The sequence below is a fragment of the Balaenoptera physalus genome, assembly GCF_965194825.1.
Source record: "Balaenoptera physalus genome assembly, chromosome: 20".
Classification (NCBI taxonomy): Eukaryota; Metazoa; Chordata; class Mammalia; order Artiodactyla; family Balaenopteridae; genus Balaenoptera; species Balaenoptera physalus.
Window position 1 is genome coordinate 61,497,080 of NC_138901.1, and position 12,909 is coordinate 61,509,988.

Below are 12,909 nucleotides of genomic sequence, written 5' to 3' on the forward strand. Positions count from 1 at the left end.
AGCGCCTCTCTGTTCTCTGATCCGAGAACAACCCTTTCCTTTGCTTCTGAACCGAACTCGGTCTCGTTCTGTTGGCTCCAAGGACACCGGGCAGGAGGACCCTCATTGGGGTCCCACTCGAAAGGTAATCGTTATATATACGAGTTTGCAGTTCCTAAGGTAAATCAGGATTTCATTCAACTTTTGCAAACTTTTACAAAGTTAGCCGATATTAACAGTTTGTTGGAGGGTCCATTTCTAAGGACAATACCGTAAAGATCAAGACAAAAGATCTCAAAGCCTTAGCCTGTAATTCTCAGTGCGGATGCCTCTGCTGCACCGTTCTCAGTGGCGTGTGGTCTGGTCAGCCCTGGGGGACCCTGAGACCCTTGGAGGGCATCTGTGAGATGAAAATTATTTTCGTAATAACAGGAACACATTATTCACCTTTTATCATTCTCATTCTCTCCTGAGTATGCACGCAGTAGAGTCCTCCAGAGACGACGTGACATGTGATGTCACAATAAATTGAGTGTCATACAGAGCGAAGTAAGTCAGAAAGAGAAAACAAATATCATATATTAACACATATATGTGGAATCTGAAAAAATTGGTATAGACGATCTTGTTTACAAAGCAGAAATAAAGACAGATATAGAGAACAAACATATGGATACCAAGGAGGAAGGGGGGTGGGATTGACGTATATACGCTATTGATACTATGTGTAAAATAGATAACTAACGAGAACCTACTATGTAGCACAGGGAACTCTACTCAGTGCTCTGTGGTGACCTAATTGGGAAGGAAATCAAAAAAGAGGGTATATATGTATATGTATAGCTGATTCACTTTGTTGTACAGTAGAAACTAACACAACATTGTAAAGCAATTATACTCCAATAAATAAATTGGGTGTAGGAACAGATAGGAGAATACTGTTGTCTTCTATTAAGCTGCGATATTGTAATAAGAAATATATATTTAGTCTTTGTCCCCGGCTCCTGGCACAAGACTTTTATTTTAAATCATCAGGGGTTTCCTGAGTGATAGGGGTGAGAGGAACATCTTTTGTTTTACAGAATGAGCTCCTTCCAGCTGTACCTGGGTTTATGCTAATGAGGTGACTCTTAGTGGTCCCCACCCAGCCTCAGGGTGGGAGCTGGTTGCCAGAGGGACCAACCACGTGATTAAAGGGTTGCGACTCTCAGCCCCAACTCCCCAACCTCCAGGCAAGGGAAGGGGCTGGAAATTGAGTTACTCACCAGTGGCCAATGATTTACTCAATCATGACTTTTTTTTCTTTTTAACATCTTTATTGGAGTATAATTGCTTTACAATGGTGTGTTAGTTTCTGCTGTATAACAAAGTGAATCAGCTATACATATACATATATCCCCATATCCCCTCCCTCTTGCGTCTCCCTCCCTCCCACCCTCCCTATCCCACCCCTCTAGGTGGACACAAAGCATCGAGCTGATCTCCCTGTGCTATGCAGCTGCTTCCCACTAGCTATCTATTTTACATTTGGCAGAGTATATATGTCAATGCTACTCTTCTTAATGAAACCTCTTTTCCAGCTTTGGGATTGGTGAACACACAGATGTGGGAGGGCAGTGTGCCCAGAGGAGGCGTGGAAGCTCTGCACGCCCTCCTCCCCACTTGCCCCTGTTTGGCTGTTCATTTGAACCCTTTATAATAAACCAATAAACACAAGTTTCCGTGACTTCTGTGAACCATTCTAGAAAATTATCGAATACAAGGAGGGGGTTGTTGAAACCCTCATTTATAGCCAGATGGTTAGAAGTACAGGTAGCAACCTGGGACTTAATTGGTGTCAAAAGTGGGGGCAGTCTTGTGGGACTGAGCCCTTAACTTGTGGGATCTGATGCTAATTCCACGTTAAGTAGAGTCAAAATTGCAGTGAATTATAGGACACCCGGCTGGTGTCATAAAAATTGCCTGATGTGTGGAAAACCCACACATCTGGTATCAGAAGCTTTGTGAGTGCATGAACAAAGGAGAAACACAGGGGTGTGTTTTTATCCCCAACAAGCCCATAATATGTTATGTGTGTGTATTTCCCAGTTCTGTCCTCTGAGAGAATCTAGAAACACAGGCACCCCAAAAGCAAAGCGCATAGACTGTCCAGATCTTGATTTCTAAAAACTATCACGTGTTCACTACAGAAACCAGGGATCCTTAGAGAAATGGTCAGGGCAGGGGGCCTACAAGGTGGGCCTGAAAAATCTTGCTGTGTCAGAGGAAAAGAAGGGTTCAAGCTGATGGGCTTGTGTGGGAAGGTCACAGGAGCTGCTTGAAAAAGCCCCCACTGGCCACATTTAGGATGATTGGAGCCTGAAAAACAATATACTTGAATAAGTAAAAATCCACGATTCTACACTGATAATAATAGAGAAGAAAAGAAAAATTACTTTTGGCTTAGATGATACAAATATGATGAAAAACTTTAAAAAAATCAGTTTTCCAAAATCAGGGTAGTGGTTGTCTACAGGGAAAGGGGGAAGGGAGCTGACTAGTGCGTAACACAATTTGCTCTATTTACATGTTTTATGGATGTTTCTGTATGTATCTTATTTTTTTAAAAAACAAACAAAAACGACATCTGCCACAAAATATGTGATCCATCGAATAAAGGCTAGAAAGATGAAAGATCAAAATTAGTTACCCATGGAACTATAGATGATTTTTAAATTCACTTCCTTTTGCTTTCCTTCTTTCCTAATTTTCTGGGGTAAATATGCATTACTCTAGTAACATGAAGAAAACAAAGCCAGAAGGTTGCCCTCTGCACATACAATGCACATGGCTAGCACAACCTGCACGCAACAGCACGAAGTGAGATGTATCACTCTTTCATGATTTTATTACAGGCACCTCTGTTTTTCTTCTTACGTATATCTTTCCACTTTTCCTTCTTCTATTCTCCAACAGATGTTGTAGAAACAGAAATTTAGTTATAGATGCCTAGATGGAGCACAGCTCTTTGATTAATGCACTTGGAATACTTCATTCGGATCAGAGTTTCATTTCTGACACAATGGAAGAAAAGAGAATATGAAAATGTATGTGGTTGGACTGCGAAATAATGAGACTTGGATTTTTTTTTTCAGTACCAAAATGTATCTGGAACTCCTCTTGAGTTCTTCGGAGTTCAAGTCACATTTCTTCAGGAGCTTCGGTAACATAAATCTTTCAGCTTCGAGGGTGAATTTCATTTTTGGAAACAACCAAAAATCACTCAAGAGCCAAGTCTGATGAATAAGGTGGTTGATCGAGCAGGAAACTTTTTTTTTTTTTTTTTTTTTTTTGGTTAAAAATGAGGTGCAATTGTAGAGTGATGAGATATAAAACATAAACTAGCTCAGAAGTCATTCCAAAGTGGAATTCTTTAAGCATTTTGAGGCAGTTTTGTGAGGAAAAAAATGCAGAGCCCCCTCAAGAGAGTATTGTGAAAGAATAGTCATTTATCATCATCCCCTATCCATTTCTCTCACCAAATGAGGACATAACAGTCTCAGCCCCCATATATCCTGGGACCACCACTAATCTCCCCGAAGGGGACCCCCGCACGTGGCACACCCATGTGCCCTCCCCCATTCTAGAAAGTGGTTTGAAATGCTGTCCTCGCCTCACGGAATTGAGTACAATCTTCCATAATGGTCAACTCTTCCACACTTCCTTAAAATGAAAATGTTGGGGTTGGGCATCCTGAGCTCTCTGGACAGAACCTCTAGCCATTTATTCCAACATCTTCCATTCTCTGAATCCCTGTCTCGGCAACTAAGGAGTAATTACCTCTTGTTCACTAAAACCAACCCGAAGGACCTGTAGCAGTCTCTGGGTTGGGTTCCTCCCTTCCTAGGATGACTGTTTGTTCCTGGGGTCATTTTCTACCTGGAGTCTTCTCTCTGTGCAGCTGGAACCTGGGGGCCAGCGCAATTCATGTCAGAAGGTGCCTCTTTCCAGCTTTAGACTCTGAGCAGTTTCTTCTGTATCACAAACCCAGGCCACCCCCATCTCAGCGTAACCTTTCCAACAGGACACTCTGAGGCTGCAGGGGGACTAATAGCCCTGGTCCCACGATCTTCTGGACACCCTCTTTTTAAAATTTTTATTGGAGTACAGTTGATTTACAATGTTGTGTTAGTTTCAGGTATACAGCAAAGTCAGTCAGTTATACATATACATATATCCCCTCTTTTTTAAGATCCTTTTCCCATATAAGCCATTACAGAGTACTGAGTAGAGTTCCCTGGGCTGCTATACAGTAGGTCCTTATTACTTATCCATTTTATATATAGTAGTGTATATATGTCAATCCCAATCTCCCAATTTATCCCTCCCCCACCTCACCCCCTGGTAACCATAAGTTTGTTTTCTACATCTGTGACCTTACTTGTGTTTTGTAGATAAGTTCATTTGTACCCTTTTTCTAGATTCCACATATAAGTGATATCCCATGATATTTGTCTTTCTGTGTCTGACTCTCTTGATGAGAAAGTAAACCAGCGCCTGGGACTGTGGCTGATCTGAACAGGGTGAGATCAAGCCAGGTCCCAAGGCTCCTTCTTCCCCCACTCAGAGCAGAATATCATGACAACGGCAGGTTGATGCAAAATAGATAAACCCCCAAAAGTTCCTAATGCCTAAAAATTCCATCGAGCTTTTAAATAATTACGTTTCAAAACATGAAAGGAGTGGGTGAGGAGTTAGGGCTGTGAAGGCCACGTTGGCGGCACATTTCCACAACCAGAGTCAGCGTGCGCCGTTGGTGGAATTTGGTTCTGGTTCCAGCAAACAGTATCCATTTCAAAGCCTCCCTTATTTGTCAAACTAAGTTTATAAACACAGCTATTTGCTCATAAATGTGACCTTTAAATCACATTGCTCTAAACACAGACTCGCTCTTTGAGCAAGCTGAGGGTGGGTGGACGGCAGGGGATGCCTAGAGAAAAGCCTTGAAGGAGCCGCACACAGCCTCTCCCCAGCCGCTCAGACCTTAAACAAACCTACGGCCCACCTCTGCCCACAACTTCACCAGTCCTTCCAGTGAGTCCATAGATTTCCTTTTAATCTCTTGAGTATTCACTACGTGCAAGGTGCTAGGTGGACGTAGTAAAGGTACACAACCTGAGAGAACAGTCATTGTCTTTAAGGACTGCATGCGCAGCCATAAGACACCCACACAAATAGTATGACCTGTGGCAGTGTTTGAGAACTACGGTCCGAAAGGTGTCTGGATAAAGTCACACTCTGAAGGGGAAGAGATCCATCTCGCCAGTGATGAGATGGACCGGGAGGCTTTGAAGAAACTGACTTCTGAGTGGGTCCTGGAAGAATGCTTATTATTTTAAATCATTCATCAAGACACAAATAACAGATGGATTGGATCATAAAAAGGTGATTGAGAGGAAACTGGTTAGAATTCCAGTTCCTATGTGTTCAACATACAACAAAACACACACACACACACACACACACACACACACAACTAATCTCTATCTGCAATTACTCTGCCATTGCCTTTATGATAAACAATCTGTTCCCTTACCCCTGGCTGTATGCTTAGCACTCTGAGTCCTTAAGTATAGGATTGATTACACTATTGCATACGGTTTTTTTTAAGTTTCTAGGGGTTTTCATGAGTTCTAGGTATTTGGTATTTATTCTTCCCCAATAGATGTTACAATCCTTGAAGATGAGAAGCAGGTTTCTTTCGTATAACAATTTCTCTTCCATTTTCTCTCAGCGTGTGCTGGAGTGTATAGAGGATGCTAAATAAATTCTCCGTGCACACACACACACAAGCACATATGCATGCACACATATACACACACACGTCACATGCACACACGCACACACATGGTAGCAACCTGCTCTCTTTCAAACACTAGTTCTAAGTTGTATTTTGGACCTGGCTTTTCCTCCTTTGTTGACTGACTCTCCAGTAAAAGTTTCATCAAGAAGAAAGTAAGTGTCTCAAATGAACTTATCTACGAAACAGAAACAGACTCACAGACAGAACAGAGTTGTGGTTACCAAGGGGGAAGGGGATGGGGGAGGGATGGACTGGGAGTTTGGGGTTAGCAGATGCAAACTATTACGTATAGAATGGATAAGCAACAAGGTCCTACTGTGTAGCACAGGGAACTATATTCAATACCCGGGGATAAACCATAATGGAAAAGAATATAAAAAAGAATGTATATATATATATATATAACTGAGTCACTTTGCTGTACAGCAGAAATTAACACAACATTGTAAATCAACTACAATTTAAAAATATATTAAAAAAAGAAGAAAGTAAGTGACTTAGCTTCCTGTATAAGCTCACATTCTTCAATAAACAGCTTTACTTCTAGCATATTTGAACCAAGGACTATGTATGCCATGGCTCTTTCCTAGGATTTTGATGACTGCATTAGACAAAGTCCTATGGCAAGCAAGAAAGATTATAACTTCATACATTAATTGTAAACATAGCTATTGAGCATCAGGGTATGCCAACTAATGTAGGCACTACATATAAATATTAGATGCAAGACTCTTAACCCTAAGAAACTCTTAGATTTATCTGAGAAAGAAAATATGATAAACCTAAGATAAATTGATTATGTAAGATTGTGAATTCTAAGTGACCAGTAGTTCAGACAATGAGGATTATATGAAATCAAAAGAGAGTTTTATATGGGCTAAAATGGTCCAAAAAAGCTTCACAGAACTGGGACTTTACCTTCAAGAATGGTTATATTTCAAATCAGCAGGAGGTAGAGCTTTGCCTTGCTGTTTCCTCTTCCTGGAACGTTGCTCTATCGATGGCTGGCTCCCTGGTGTCATTCTGAGGTCCTAGACTCAGTGTCACCTCCTCAGGGACATCTTCCTTAACTGCTGCATCTAATGGAGCCCCCCTTTTATCCCCAAGTATAGCACCTAGTTTTAAACCTCTCTCTAACACTTACTATCTGATATTTTTAATTGTTTTTGCTTATTTGTTTCCTACCTGTCTTCCTTCTAAAAGGTATGTTCCATAAGAGCCGGGACATTGTTTTGTTCAACTGCGTTCAGAGTTCCTTAAAGATTGCAATAATGCTCAATAAACATTAGAGAGATGCACGAGTGGGTGGATGGTTAAATGAATCATGAAAACAGCGTGAGGAAAGACCTGGAAGAGGTAGAATGCAAAGAATAAGTCTGATAGGCGACAATTCCAAACTCAAATGGAGAGGTTACATAAAGGAGTGGCGGGGATGAGATTGCCTAGTAGTGAAACAAACAATGAATATAAACAGGCAATTCACAAAATATAAGATCAAAATATCAAATAAGCATACAAGACACACACAGCCTCACTGGCTATTAAAGAAATGAGGCAGAAAATAATTAGCATTAAAACAGACAACACTTAAAACTGACCAAAATGTTTAAGACTATAAAGCCCAGAGTTGGCAACATTTCTCAAATTCAGCACTATTTCTAGAAGAAACCATATGTCCAATATGTCAATGGACCCAGCGGTTCTACTCTTAGAATTTATCTCAGGAAATAATAGCCAAAATTGAGCTTCAAGAATGTGAATCTCAGGATTGTATATAAAAGTGAAAAATTGAAAACTGCATAAACATGTCACAGTGGTCAATTTGTTTAATGGATTAGGGTGTGTTCATGATGTAGAATATTATGCATTCATTAAACAGGATGCTTCAGTCATCAAAGATGTTCATGAGGTTTCACTTAGTAAAAAAGTCACTTATAAACAGTGTATATATGGCATGATCCCAAATTCATAAAGACAAAACAAAAATAAAATTTACGTACTGAAAATAAACTGAACCTTCAGGACCAAGCTGGTCAATAAAGAATTACCTGCCATATCCGCCAAATGAAATGAAGTTTACATAGTTCAATGAGAAAGTTTAGTGCAATTAGTGATAGGTCTAAAGAAAACTAAGCAAACAACAATATGAGATGGTTATTAATTCTAGGGGAAACAAATTGTATGATAAAGGAACAATTGCTTTAATGTGCAACACGCCTCAGCTGTGACTAATATCTGCATGCCTTTTTTTAAACCATTTTAAAATTTTATTTTATTAAAAATTTTTATTTTTTATACAATTTTAAAGGTTACTTTACATTTACAGTTACTACAAAATATTGGCTATATTCCCTGTGCTGCACAATTCATCCCTGTAGTCTGTCTTACACCCAACAGTTTGTACCTCCTACTTACCCACCCCTATATTGCCCCTCCCCCATCTCCCCACTGGTAACCACTAGTTTGTTCTCTATATCTGTGAGTCTGCTTCTTTTTGGTTATATTCACTAGTCTGCTGTATTTTTTAGATTCCACATATAAGTGATGTCATACAGTATTATACTACTCAGCCATAAAAAAAGTGAAATTTTGCCATTTGCAGCAAATTGGATGGACTTGGAGGGCGTTATGCTAAGTGACATAAGCCAGACAGAGAAAGACAAATACTGTATGATATCTGCGTGCCTTAATAATGCAAACGCTAAACACAACAAAGAGTGTGATCAAACCTTGTTGCTCTATCTGCAGAAAATGGGAGGGGCAGTGTATATGTGGGGTGACGGAAGACAGCTGAACTCCCTTCCCTGCAGAAGAAAACCAACAGATGACATCCCAAATAAGAATCAATGAGTCGGGCTTCCCTGGTGGCGCAGTGGTTGAGAATCTGCCTGCCAATGCCGGGGACACGGGTTCGAGCCCTGGTCTGGGAAGATCCCACATGCCGCGGAGCAGCTGGGCCCGTGAGCCACAACTACTGAGCCTGCGCGTCTGGAGCCTGTGCTCCGCAACAAGAGAGGCCGCGATAGTGAGAGGCCCGCGCACCGCAATGAGGAGTGGCCCCCGCTCGCGGCAACTAGAGAAAGCCCTCTCACAGAAACGAAGACCCAACACAGCTAAAAATAAATAAATAAATTTAAAAAAAAAAGAAGAATCAATGAGTAGCAGTATAATGATATATTTAGAGACATATACCAGTATAAATAATAATAGGATTGAAAGCAAGTAGTGTGGCTTAGAGGTGGGATGTGGCAGTTGTCAGTATAACTATTAAACTTTTCCATAAACATGTGCCTAGATTGACTTGATAAAAAGTTTCAGATGGAAATGAGAGTTGAGATTTTGAAAGAAATTATTTTGATTTTCTACTTAACCTGAATTCAGTCACATACCAGGTTTTACTTTACATTTAAAACAAACAACAACAAAAAATCAGCTTCCAAATTTATTGCATCAAATCAAACAAAAATTAAGTTCTTTCTTATTTACTGTCTTAGTCCATTCAGGCTGCTGTAACAAAATGCCACAGATTGCATAGCTTATGAACAACAGAAATTTATTTCTCACAGTTCTGGAGGGTGGGAAGTCCAAGATCAAGCTGCCCGCGTGGTCTCATGCTGGTGATGGCCCTCGTGCTGGTTCACAGCCCACATCTTCTCCCTGTGTCTTCACATGGTGGAATGGGCAAGGGTACTCTATGGGGTCTCCTTATAAGGGCCCTAATTCCACTCATGAGGGCTCCACCCTCATGACCTAAGCATCTCCCAAAGGCCCCACATACTAATGCCATCACATTGGGCATTGGAATTTCAACACATGAATTTGGGGAGGGGACACACAAAACATTCAGTCCACAGCATTTACCTATCAGTCTGTGAACTGGTGTTCTATGGTATGTTTACAAAGATAAAAATGCAGTAAGAAGCACGTGCTTCCCCACCCTTGTGGACCCAAATGACTCCTAATGAATCAGACCAGGATCAATAAGGCTCTTCCCTCATGTTGGGCTGCACCCCGCAGGCCTGCCCAGCCTCAAGACGGAAGGAGGAGCCCAGAGTCAGCGACAGAGACATCGATGGTTTAATGGATGGAGGAGCTTACACGCCCGAAGCAAGGTCCTGGAAGTACATCCCACTGTGTGCGGTAGACTGTGGGCAGGACGTGGCAGCAGTCTTTGTTCCTGGGGGAGCAGGAGGTTACCAGTTACAGGGGTTGGCTCATTGGTTACCAGGGAAACCAGCAGAGGGGCACACCCCTCATCGAACCTTTGATAAGAACCATCGGGGCCGGGGGCGCTCACTGAAATATGATTGCTTTGAAGGAGCAGAAGCCCAGGGGAGACTGAGCCCTTGAGAAAACATGAGACCTAAGCTACCTACTCCTCCTTCAAGACCCAGTTCATCATCTAAATTAACTAATATTTTTCCTTAACATGTCGAAGATATGATTTCACTGACTTCTGGCTTCTCCTGCTGCTGGTGAGAAGTTAGGCATCCGTCTGAACAGCAGCTTCTTTCCAGGTGATCTGTCTTTTCTCTACGGCTTCATTTAAGATCTTGACTTTGACTTTAAGTGTTCTACATTTTCATGATGTGTCCTGGTAGGTATTCCTCCTTACACATCCTTTTAGGAACTCTGACTTCCTGAATCTCAGCACTGGTATCTTCCATCAATTCTGGTCATTTTCTTATCCACCATCCATCCCTTCAAACATCGACTCTCCCGTCTCCCTCTTCATTCTCTCTTCTCCTTCTGGGTCTCTGATTAAAGATTGTCCATCTCTTTTAAGCCTCTGTAATGTAGTCCAGCATTTATTTATATCTATTTTCTAGCTCACTAATTCTCTCTTCTGCTGGGTCTTATTTGCTGTTAACTTCAGACAGTGAGTTTTGAAATTTCATTTATGATATTTTTTATTTCTATAGGAAGTTTTATTTGACTTTTTCAGATCTGCTTGATCATTTTCACAGTTTCTTTTCCCTTGCTCATAAGTTTAACCTCTTATTTATTTCTTTAGATATGACTCTTTTACAGTCTGTCTTTGACAATTCCAGTATCTGAAATCTTTTCATGTTTCATACTGATGTCCTTAGTTTCTGCTGCCTCTCAGTCATGGTCACTTGCTTCATTATTATTTTGGTATTTCTTATATAAATTAGGATATTCTGGAAGTTTTTCCAAAGGAATTTTTTGAGGTTTAGTTTGAAGGTGGGTTCCTTCAGAGAAATCCTCCAAAGAAGGTTTGGGTTTCTGTTTGCCAGATGCCAGCAGGTACGACCAACCCAAGATCACTTTAAATCAAATTATAGGCTTGAGAATTTTTCAGAGATTTCAGTTAGACTAAATTTTGCCTGCAAAACAGTGTGAGGAAGAGATGGGTATAGACATGGTTTCAAAGGGGACACTTTCTTTCCTTTACTCAGCATTCAGTTTCAATCAGGTAATTTTCTTTGGTTTTCACTGGGTGTCAAGATAAATTCTAACTCAATTTTACATGGGTAGCCTCTGGGGGAAGGGGTAGTCCCAGCTTTAATGATGGGGTCTCCTATTAAACACCGCACCCTGGGCAGCTCCTAAGCCATGTCTTCTGCCCCTTGAAGCTGTGAAAACAAAAGCTTTAGGTCACCAGCGTCCAGCAAATATTCTTTAGTACTCTGCTCATCCCTGCACATTTCTACTTTCACTTGATTTTGGCCTCTAATGAATCCTTATTTTTACAACAGCTTATCAGTACAGACTTTTAAAATTTTGATTGCATTTTAGCCTGACTTTTATTGTTTTCAGAGGAACAATGGATAAGAGCTGCAAGTCTGCCACCCTGTTGGAAATAACTGTCTGAAATTATTTGTTTTTCCAATTGCTTCCCCTGATATTGAACTATTTGTGAAGAAGGGACCACGTCCTGTTTATGCATCACCTGTCCGTGTGTGAGGAGCTCAGTAAGGGTTCGCTGATTAAAATTATGAGTGAATACAATTTTGATTAAAGCACCCCTTCAAAGGGATACACTTTTATTTTCTTTGATAACTAGAAATTTAATGAGTCATATTCTTGAAGTTTTTTCATTAGCAGAAAATGACTTGTGCTACAACTTGCTCACTCTTGGGAAGAGAAAAAAATTTTAAGGTAAGGTGGCAGTACATTCAAGACGAAATCTGGAGGAAAGAGGATAGTATAGAAGAATTTAGCATGCTCAGAGAAACTTCATGACGTTATAAACCTCCAGAAAAAAGAACTGGAATTTCATTTTGCCTCAGTCATTAGATAGCACCCTATATTAAACCCTGGTTATTTTTTTAATAAAGGAGGCTTAGCAAACTCATGGTTAGGAAATACACTTGGAATGGACACATAATTTAAGTGGAAAAAACAACCCAGAGTCTAGTGATCAAATATTTTCTTACATGGTAAGAACCCCAAAATCTTTACGTGAACACAAATCCACTCAAAGCAGACATTCCCCTGGACAGACACTGTACTTCCAAATTAGGAAGAGGAGTACCCCCTGCTTCATTCAGCTGCAGGTGCCACAAATAAGTCAATATATATGGTATACATACATATATACCATATATATATACCATATATATATATATATACACACCATATATATGTACCATATATATGGTATATGTATACTTTATATACGCCTGCACAGACTTGTTTTAGCTTAGCTACTCTGAAATGAGTATCTGGGACCTGGAATAGTCACAGAAAGACCCAGAGCTTGGGTAAGAAAAGTAATATGGGGAAAAATAATTATATCAGCTAAAGGAGGCAGGATTTTTGGTTCTGGGAAGATAGGAGCCTTGGATCCCATGTATAACCTCCCACTAATAACATATAGAAATGCAGGATAAAATAGTACAGCTTTTAAGAAAATCTGTGGCTGCTGCAGTAGAAAATGGTATGGTAGTTCCCCAAAAAATTAAACATAAAATTACCATATGATCCAGGAACTCCACTTTTAGGTATATATCCGTGCCCAGAAGAACTGAAAACAGGGACTTGGAGAGATGTTTGTACACCCATGTTCGTAGCAGTATTTTTCACAATACCCAAAAGGTGGTAGAAGCCCAAGTGTCCATCTG

General features: G+C 40.5%; 1 protein-coding gene across 11 annotated transcripts in view; it reads right to left on the reverse strand.

The window, feature by feature from the left end:
* Positions 1 to 12,909, reverse strand: part of LOC309650258 (heparan sulfate glucosamine 3-O-sulfotransferase 3A1) — a 442,514-nt gene that overhangs the window by 393,785 nt on the left and 35,820 nt on the right. For 5 of the 11 annotated variants that reach the window (XR_014257471.1, XR_014257472.1, XR_014257474.1 and 2 more), the window contains 2 exons: positions 12,763 to 12,906; positions 9,358 to 11,418 (listed from right to left, as the gene is read on the reverse strand). The exons of 4 other annotated variants lie outside the window; for them this stretch is intronic. The gene's annotated coding sequence lies outside the window, so the exon portion shown is untranslated. Of the gene's footprint in view, positions 1 to 9,357; positions 11,419 to 12,762; positions 12,907 to 12,909 lie in introns of those variants that run through there. 2 more of the 11 variants (XR_014257473.1, XR_014257475.1) reach the window with 2 other exon arrangements.